General features: G+C 38.3%; 1 long non-coding RNA gene across 3 annotated transcripts in view; it reads left to right on the forward strand.

Moving 5' to 3' along the window:
* The first annotated feature begins 1,501 nt into the window (after positions 1–1,501).
* LOC113478349 overlaps positions 1,502–9,560 on the forward strand; it is a 31,549-nt gene continuing 23,490 nt past the window's right edge. For 2 of the 3 annotated variants that reach the window (XR_003398044.1, XR_003398043.1), the window contains exons 1-2: positions 1,502–1,572; positions 2,272–2,374. This is a non-coding gene — a long non-coding RNA (uncharacterized LOC113478349). The other variant, XR_003398045.1, reaches the window with a different exon arrangement.

The raw sequence follows: 9,560 nt of genomic DNA on the forward strand, positions 1-9,560 counted from the left end.
CTTGTAAAGCTGGTCTAGTGTGGATGGTCAATCTCCTGGGCTTTCATCAGTCAATAAGGAACAGATGCACTTCAGTGTTAAGCAAACTAATAATATTTCCTACATTTCCCATGAAAATACTTCTGCCTGCATCTCATTTACTTATACTCTCTTTAACATTCCCCTCTGCTGCCTCCTCTCACTACAAGAGTCCAAAGTGGCTCCTATGCCTTAAGCAACTTGCTGTTTTCAATGTGATTTTACCTTCTTTCCTTCAAATCTTTTTCTTAAACACCACTTCTAGACCTATTTTATTTCACAAAGCTCTGAAAGCTCAACACCCTCTGAGGAATGACATGGCCTTTAGCTAGAATTCCAGCACCAGTCTCTGATCAGACACTCCTTTGCACAACTGCAAATTAGAAGAATCCCCAATCTTATCTTCAACGGCATGACAACTGTAATGATTGCAGATCTAATTGTGCAAAAATAAAACACTTAGAAACCAAACAAAACAAATGCAAAACCTGCAAAGTCCCCTAATGCAAGGAAAAAAATATACTGGACTATGAAGTGGAAGGAATGTCATTAGAGGTCACCTGTAAATATTGTCCTCTTCACTAAAATAAACACAAAAGCAACTGTATGTGCACCTTTGATCTCACAGTGTTTCAGAACTGAAAATGTATATATTTGGCTAGGAAACAAAAATTCTTCCTTTTTCTTCTTGTTCCCCCTTCATTTATCTCATGGCAAAATGAATGTACTTATCATGCAAAGTAAAGACTAATCAAAAATAATACTTTTTGGCACAAATTATTGCCTGATTGGAGATGGTCAGTCAGGATTTCCTGGCTAGGTGACATAATATTTACTGTATGTAGAAGAGCAAGATCAGTTCCTAATGTTGATAATAGAAGGCAATGATGATAAATAGCTAGCGAATAGATCAGGAATTAGGACACCTCAATTCTAATCCAGGCTACACCACGGTTTAGTTACGATGTTGACCAAAATACTTCACAACTCAGTGTCTCTTCCCACTACAATGTGCTTCTACTATGTAGCATTGTAAACGATGAAAATATTTCTTTAATAGTTCGGTAGCCTCAAAAAAGATACTGGGATCATTCAAACGTATGCCTGAGTTCATGGCAGTATCCTGTAGCACATCGGGAATTTAAGATTTTCAGGTTAAATATACCTAAATTACACTTAAATATTTGTAATAAAAATAATTAAAAGCTGCAGAAATTAAACACACACTTGGCTTCAAACTCCATTTGCAGATTGATAATGATCAGCACCTATAAATCCTCATGGGCAGTGAAACGTTGGAAGGGAGAGAGAATGTTTTCAACAATAGCTGATGTCTGCATCAGCAACAAAAACAGTCTCTGAGCACTGGCATCAAGGAGCATTTGATGTGAACAAAGTGACATCTTGTTTCATCAAAGTTTAATGAGTACAGCAGCTCTGTCAGCAATACATTAAGACAGCAGTGTCACTGTTCGTCATACTTGGTGAGTTCAAGGCAGGCTGCAAGCATCACCATTTGTGGATTTGTCGGGGTTTCTTTTCCCTCCTGGTTCAGTAAGTTTAATGTGCAACTTAGTATTTCCCCATAAGCAACTCTTTACACTGTTTTTCTGCAGAGCAAAAATGCTTTTGTAAGCTTGGTACTTGTGCTGACTGGAAAACTAGAGTCTTTTCTCAGTAAATTTAGTTTGTTTAACTAGAAAGCAAACCAGAAAATGTAATAAAACATTGTTAGCCTTTTTTTTGCTTTTCAGTTTTCTGATAAAAACTTTTTGATGGATATTTTTTTTTTTTAGAAAATGCAATATTGCTCAGTTAAAGGTCTTCTTTACACAAAATTTATGTGTAAAACTTTCAATTCATGTATTTATCCATAACTGTCCATTAAAATAAGTGGAAAAAGATACAGTAGCATCAACAGGGAGACAAAGAAACAGTAGCAGTGAAATAGTGTATAGCCAAAGTTCAGCACTTCACACAAATTCTGCTGCTAGATCCAGTGCCACTGGGCAGTGCTTGAAAATATTACAACCGGCTTCTGAGCTGGTAGAGTTTTCTGTCAGTATCTCAGGAAATTATGGCTGAATAAGCACCTGACTCCAGGACAGGTTAAATAAGGACTGGATGTATGAGTAAGGCTCTGGGATCCAGATCTTAGATGCAAGAGCGCTTGCCACATTCTGTCATCCAAGTCCGTAACAAACAGCAGCTTGTTTCCCTGCTGGTTAATACCTTATCTTTCTCTAACTGCAGACAGGATATGGATGACACTTCATCATCTCTCATGGCATCAGCTTCCAGGATCCGTAACTGAAGCCAAGAATAGGAAACTTCTTTCTGCTTGGGAGCTGCCCAGGTGAGGTAAAAGTCTTTGTAGCCTTTAGCAAGTCAGTAATGTGGTGTTTACTATGCTAACATTTGTGAGTTTTGCTCATATTGTTGCTGAAAATGCCTCCGAGTCCTGCAGCTATTGTCAAGTTGTGTCTATTTTCAAAGGCTTCGGTTCTCCCTCCTCTGAGGGCTGAATGACTCATTTGGGGCAGTTTATTTCGATAAGCTTTTTGTTATACACAAGCCAAACTTTCAGCTCTGTCAGTCTCCAGCTAGACAAACCTTAACAGCTTATTGCCTAAAGGTCTTATTTACATTATTGCATATCTGTGTTTCACAAAGCAATCTGGACTTTACAGAAGAAACATAGAAAATGTGGTTGAAATGCAGCTCAGAAGGCCTTGTAGTTTTCAGGTATTAATGCCATTCCGACAGGTATTTGCATAATCCTGTTTTAAAAACCATGTAACAACAGAGGTCTTGCCTATCTCCTGCACAATCCACTCAAACTTTGCAATAAATAGTTTCCCTCTCCCCCATAAAGTATCTACCTTACCTCCTGGGCAAAGACAACTTAATCACCATCAACATGGAAAACAAACTATTCCTCTCCTTTCTGTGGCCTGCTGTAGAGGCTAGCCATATATTCTTTTGTCTTTGGATAGCTCAACACCACATTGAGCCAGGACTCCTATATATAACTTTCACCCATTTCCTCTACAGCTAGTAGTTGTACTGAATCAGTCTATGCAGCGATGAAGATTTTAACTGATATCTCACCTGCCACATTTGTGAACAATGCAGTCCCATTCATATTGTATATTTTATTGTTTCAATTTTTGGCTAGCGTCCCATCCCATTTGCTAAGGATAAAGATAGCTTTGAGTTTGGAGATACTGTTCTGGCAAGTCCATTCTCTGGTTTTCAAAGTAAATGGAATGAAGGCAGGCACGACTTTTGCCCTGGTTTCCTAAAGATATGAGACCTACACAATCATGCCACACAAGACTTTCTGTCCACCCATCCCACTTCCATAGCAGTTTCTGATCCTGTAGGTCAGTGTCAGCCTTATTTGACAGGAATGAGGAGTTTAAAGACTGAGTTTCTGCAAGATTGGGGGTGAGGGGCAGGAGGGCAACCAACGAAAACTAGAGACTCGCTGAATCAGAATAAGCAGAGAGCATATCAGACATTCAGAATCCTTCTAGGAAAGAGACTTACAACAAGGTGTCTGTTTTGGATGACGAGTTTCAGATGAAGCTTGTTCCCTCTTAGAGCTGGACTAGGCTAGAGCACATATTGGGCTTCCTGGTTCCAGAACTCCTGGGTCCATTTGCACTAACCTGGAACATGTTTGCCATTATATGAAATTCTCAGTGAATAGGGTTATTATTTGTTACTGTGAAGCTCCTTTCATCAGAAGATCTGAAAGCATGCAACAAAGAAGGCCTTGAGTGTTATCTCTGGTTTATGAATTGAAGAACAGAGAGGGGCAGCACCTTGTCTGAGGTCAATAGATCAATGGCAAACCCACCTGTCTCCTAGGCAGCTCAAGCAGTTGTCCATGCTGCTTCAGGCACACCTCAAATAGAATCAGGTAACTTTTGTTTTGCTATCCTATTTTTTTCTCTTATAGGCTTGACACTCACTTGGAGTAGTGGTCTAAGCTAGTTATTTTTACCTGACAGACATGAACCAAAAAAGCCTAGTTTTGTGGAAAGTAGCACATCCTCAGATTTTTAAAGCTGTGTTCACGTGAACATCCAAATATTGAGGGATTCCAACACACAAGTTGGTTGCTTTGGAAAGTTATCTGTGTCTGAGTTAACAAAAGGAATTCAAGAATCACGTCCAGCCACATCAGTTCTCGTGCAGTCTGAAGGCAGAAATTCTTGATGAATTCTGGGTTGGGTTTGCTATAGTTGTCCAGAAAAGTACCATTTACTCCCACTTAAAAAATGTGTAATGTCTGTGCATTCAAAATCTCAACATATTATTTGCTTACCTTTAAATACATTCTAGGAGATTATGTAGCTTTAACTGTTGTGTTCAGCTACCCTAAATAACTGTTCCATAATCAACGCCTATCCGTAAGCAGTTTCTAAAAATCAACCTGAAATATTCTCACACTGAAAATCAAATTTTTCAGAAAATCCATGCTCATTTTATCAGAACCTGATTTGTTATTCCAGACAAATCCATTCAGTGTCAGTGACTGAGGATAAAACCACAAAACAGTGTTGCCTCTGCTAAATAGCAACAAAGAATGATTCATTTGCAATAAGACTTCAAGATTGCAATAAGTAAATAAATGAGGTGCTAAAAGCACTGAATCCCAATGATGTCTAAGATGTCAGGAAGGGAAAAAAGCTGGCTCTTACCACACAACTGCATTTAAAATGAAATCATAGGATTTCATTTCAATGGCTGGTAGGAGACAGAGCCATCGAAGAGAGTTGAGAACAGTAAGTGGTACTTGAATTTTAACTCGTTACAGATACTTAATTCTGCTCATACCAAAATCATGACATGCCTGTGCCTTCAGCAACCCAGGTATAAAAATGCTAATGTCAGGATCACTGCTTGAGCCCCTGTGAAGCTGGTGGCCCTTCTCTCTGAGTCAGAAATTAATCCTCGTGATTGGCAGGCCTAGATGTCCAAGCAGCATCCTGACTAAGTGCAATGCTTCATCACGGCTATTCTAAACATGTTTTAGGCTGATACATTTACCTACTTCTGCCTGAATGTTTTCCTTTGATTTTTTTTTTTCCCATTGTAGTTTTGGGCATTGCTTCAGTGGAACACTTTAGCAAATATTTAATTTTCATTGTGTAAGTGACTGAGCCACCTTCTACAAAGCAGAGCTTCTGCAAAGCACACAGTCTTTTTCCACCTTAATTGCAAAGAGGATTTAAACATATGCTTATGCCCTTTGATGGCCTGAAAATCTTGTTCTCATGATGGAAGCAGAGCTATTGGTAGCAGTCACCTTCCCAATACTGCTGTGTCACTAGGACTCTCACCTGATGTAGAAAAGTCTTTTAATCTCAGTGCCCATTCAGCTGCTGTGCCCTCCGCTAAGGTCATCACTAATTGATTTAAAAGACACTTCTCTTTTAGGAAACTGGAGCACAGTTTTCAATCACACACAGTTTTAAAAGTAGTACAAATATACTAGAAAGAAAAAAAGGAGAAAATTAAGATTTGCTTTCTGTCAGAGGAATCACTAGTGTAACGTGATACCTCCTAAAACTAAGGATTGTACCAGACATGGACAAGAACAAAATTCTGAAAATGACAGCACATAAGAAGTATCTATTTTGACATGTAATATACAGAAATGCTCTGATTTCAATAAAGAACATACACTGTTAATTAGGTCTGAGTTGAATGTAATATCCAACACACTGTGGGGATTAGAGCAAAGTCTGTGAGTTTGCACTTACTCTGAGGGTGATTTTAGTATGTTTTTTTGTGGGTTAAAATTAATGAAAGGAGAGAAAGGGCCAATAGAACATGAATGGAAACTATTTAATTAACCCAAGTGATTTCTAGATGTATAATCAGTTTCAGAGCCTAATACTTAGTGCTTTCAATGGCTAATTAAAACTCTGCTTGGGATGTTAAAGATTATATGTGTGCTTGAACAAAAGTAAGAATTCAGGATTTGTATTACTTTGATCATTTAGGGTATGGCATCACAGCCTCATATGCACATATCTAAATGGGATGGCTCACGTGAGTAAGGTTAGTCATCTGCATGTGCAGTGGCCACAGCCTTCACAAACACAGCAGGGAATTTTAGGACTAAGCGTAAGTCTTCACATTTGTCTTAAGAGACAGACTCCCAGGCTAGGAATTGTTACAAATCCAATAATCTGTCTATCAAGCACAGAGATGATGTTGCCAAATGCTGCATTATACACCTTTGCAAAATTGTGCCTCTAATGTGCATAACAGATATACTAAAAACTTTATTTGCAGGCTTGGGTAGCCCTCTGTAAACCACCTGATGTCAGCAAATCAGAATAGTTGCTGTCTAAAAGAAGGTGCACAAGTTACAGAAGCCTTTATGTCAAATCTTTTGCCTGCTTTCATGAAGTGAAAAAATCATATTTTAAAAATGTAATTGATCCACAGATAATGTAAAAGTTCCACAAAACTAGAAGGTACACATATACAACATAAACCATGCATGAGGCATTCACAATATCAAAACATCCACTAAAATGCATGCACAGCATGAGCATGTCTACTTTCTGGTGTAGTAACTGTCCATTTTCCACATATTCAGGTCATGGAGACTTTAAAATATGAACATTGTTTTGAATCACATAATCTAAGATTTTACTTTGGAAACCAATCAGCATGTAGCTGGTTACATCCTTAACTTCTGTGAGCTGCCTTCCAGATTTTCAGGTGTCAGAAAGGTCATAGCACAATGCAATGTGCTATGTAGGAGAGTTTCAAACTTTCCTACATCCATGCTACAGAGACATCACTAGCCTATATACACACCCTTAAAATAATGAATAGCACTGTATTAAGTTGTTGCTAGGAAGGCAGATTAAGATAAGTGAATCAGTCTTTTCATTAGGAGTCGTCACCTTCTCATTTCTTTATCCTCAATTTGAACAGATACAGCTATATCACATGTTCCCACAAATACTACAAAATAATGAAAGGTAAGATGGTTCCTTAAATCCAGCTCATGAATCCCTAAATTTACTTCTGTATGCCACAAGCACACACACACAAAAAAAAATCCCTGTAAATCTTTTTCTAATTGCCAGTTTAAAGTGACAGTGCAGGGAAGATAAATTCTGTAGTTACTCCGTCAAGACAACAATATTCAGTTTATTTACCCCAGATTCATTTATGTTGCAGATCATGCTGCACAGGTCAGAGTGCTTCAAATACACATGACACAAAATAGAGGCTGAACAGCAAGACTGAGTGTGTGGTCACTGTGAATGTACAAGCTCAATATATTCCTCTCAGATGGGTGAATCCTGAATGAGAATAAAAATATGAATGATGAAAATACAATAATGTACAAAGCTAACAACGGCCCATAGAAATGCACAGCAGGTGATAGAAAGCCATCTGATCTTGCTTCTAGGTCAGGTTGCGACTTTGAATGCTGAACTATATACAAAAAGATGATTTACTAATATTATATTTCCATGTGAATCTTTTGACAATATATGAGACGGAATACTATATTTCTAGTTCTTTTTGAAAGGTTGATGGGATATCAAGATCGTAAATTGTGCCAAGGCCAGCCCAAGAGGATAATTTTGTTTGTAGGGGTGCTTGAAGGGAAATTGCAATTGGTCAAATTCGGTAACTGCAGCTTCCACAGCAGGAATATGCTCAGGCTTCCTCATCTCAAGAGGAGACAGCATCACCAATGATACTTTGATCTTGCACACTAGGAACTGCTCATCTTACAGACTACTGTTGACTTCTGGGTTTTCCTGTAGTGGTTCTGTCTGTCTGTCCATATTGCCTGTCTCCTGTCATAAGTTTGCACTGTGACATGCTCTGGGACAGGATCATCTTGCTTGCACAGAGTTTAGCACAGTTGAGACCTGACCCATGGTGAAGGGTCTGAGTGCTGAATATCACAAGAGTCAAAAACTTATGTGTGCCCTTCCTTTACCATTGCCTGGTTGTGAAGTGTCAGGCAAATCACTTCAGTAGTTCTAAAAATGGGGTGTATACCACCTTTTTTAGAGTAATGAAAATTACTTGTATGATACTACACATTTTAGACCCGTGAAGTAGCTGGAGAAGTCAGTTCTTATTAAAAGACAGACTTTTCTTTATGGACACTAAAGAAAAGAAATGATGACTAGAGGACAGACAGGTTATTTAGATCAGACAGATATCTCCAAATAAGCAAGGCTTCACGAAATCCAGTCTTGACTACTTCAGGAACTAATCAAAATGGTCTTTGAATTATAGGAAATCACTTTTAAGAGTATACAGAGGACAGGGATAAAAAGAAAGGAAGACGAAGGAATTACAGAATGACTGATGAAATCGCAAACCACTCAAGTCCTGGAAAGGTTCTGGAGCAAATGATTAAGCAAACAATTTTCAACTACTGGAATATCAGTGATAAAAAGAGCTAGAAAAAAACCATGGCAAGTCAGTCCTATTTCCTTCGTTGATGGATTAATAGGTTTAGTAGATAACAGGAGAGTGGTAGATATATTTCAGTTTAAATAAAACTTTTGACATGCCTTACACAACTTTATCAAAAATCAATGAAAGAAATAGTTTCAATGTAAACACCATAGAGAGTGTTCACAGGTGCCTGAGTTACATCTATAAGTGATTCACTGCCAAAACAATTCCTACAGAAGAACAGGTATCTGAAGTATCCTTGAAGTATCCATCCTGGAAATAATTCTTATTCAGTGAATGATTCGAACAGTGGAGTAGGGCAGACAAATCAAGCAAGCCTAGATTCAGGGTCTAATCCTGTCTTCCAGGGCTCTTGACTAGTAAGGAAGAAGAGGAATATAAGGTGATAAAGCAAACTAGAACAGTCAGTGTGTCCAAAACCAGGAGATGAACTTCAGTAAAAATGACTTTGAAGTACTACACTTAGGAAGGAGAAAACAAATCACAGGTGCCCACAAAAGAACAACTCGTGATGCTGTAATACCATAGAAATAGATCACAGACTAAACAGGAGCATATAGTGGCATGGTTTAAAACCAAAACATCTTATTTGGGGAGTGCTGTAGGACACAGGCATTGTAAGCAAGATCTCAACTCATGTACCACAACATTAAAGACACACACACATACATATATATATATATATATATATATATTCACATACAGAAATTCCCTTCAGAGTAACTTGTTCACTTGCATTTGCTTGGGAGCCAGCCTGGTCCCTGCCTTGCTGGGCTCTAGGTGCTCATACAGCAATAGCATCAGCAACAGCCACTCTGGTTGCTTACACCGCACCCCAGTGAGGAAAAAGGCCCAAATATTTATTATTGCTTTAGGAAATAGGAAGTGCAAGAATGTAAGTTCCAACATTAAACATGATCTAAAACTAAATTCTGTTGCCAAAACAAGTCCGAACAGAGGGGCTCCTGGTCACCGAATCTTAGCTATGGACATCTTCAATGCCACTGCTAATAATGGGAAAAAAAAAAAAAAAAAAAAAAAAAAAAAAAAAAAAA

This window comes from Athene cunicularia (assembly GCF_003259725.1).
Source record: "Athene cunicularia isolate RWA chromosome 3 unlocalized genomic scaffold, athCun1 chr3_part1, whole genome shotgun sequence".
Classification (NCBI taxonomy): Eukaryota; Metazoa; Chordata; class Aves; order Strigiformes; family Strigidae; genus Athene; species Athene cunicularia.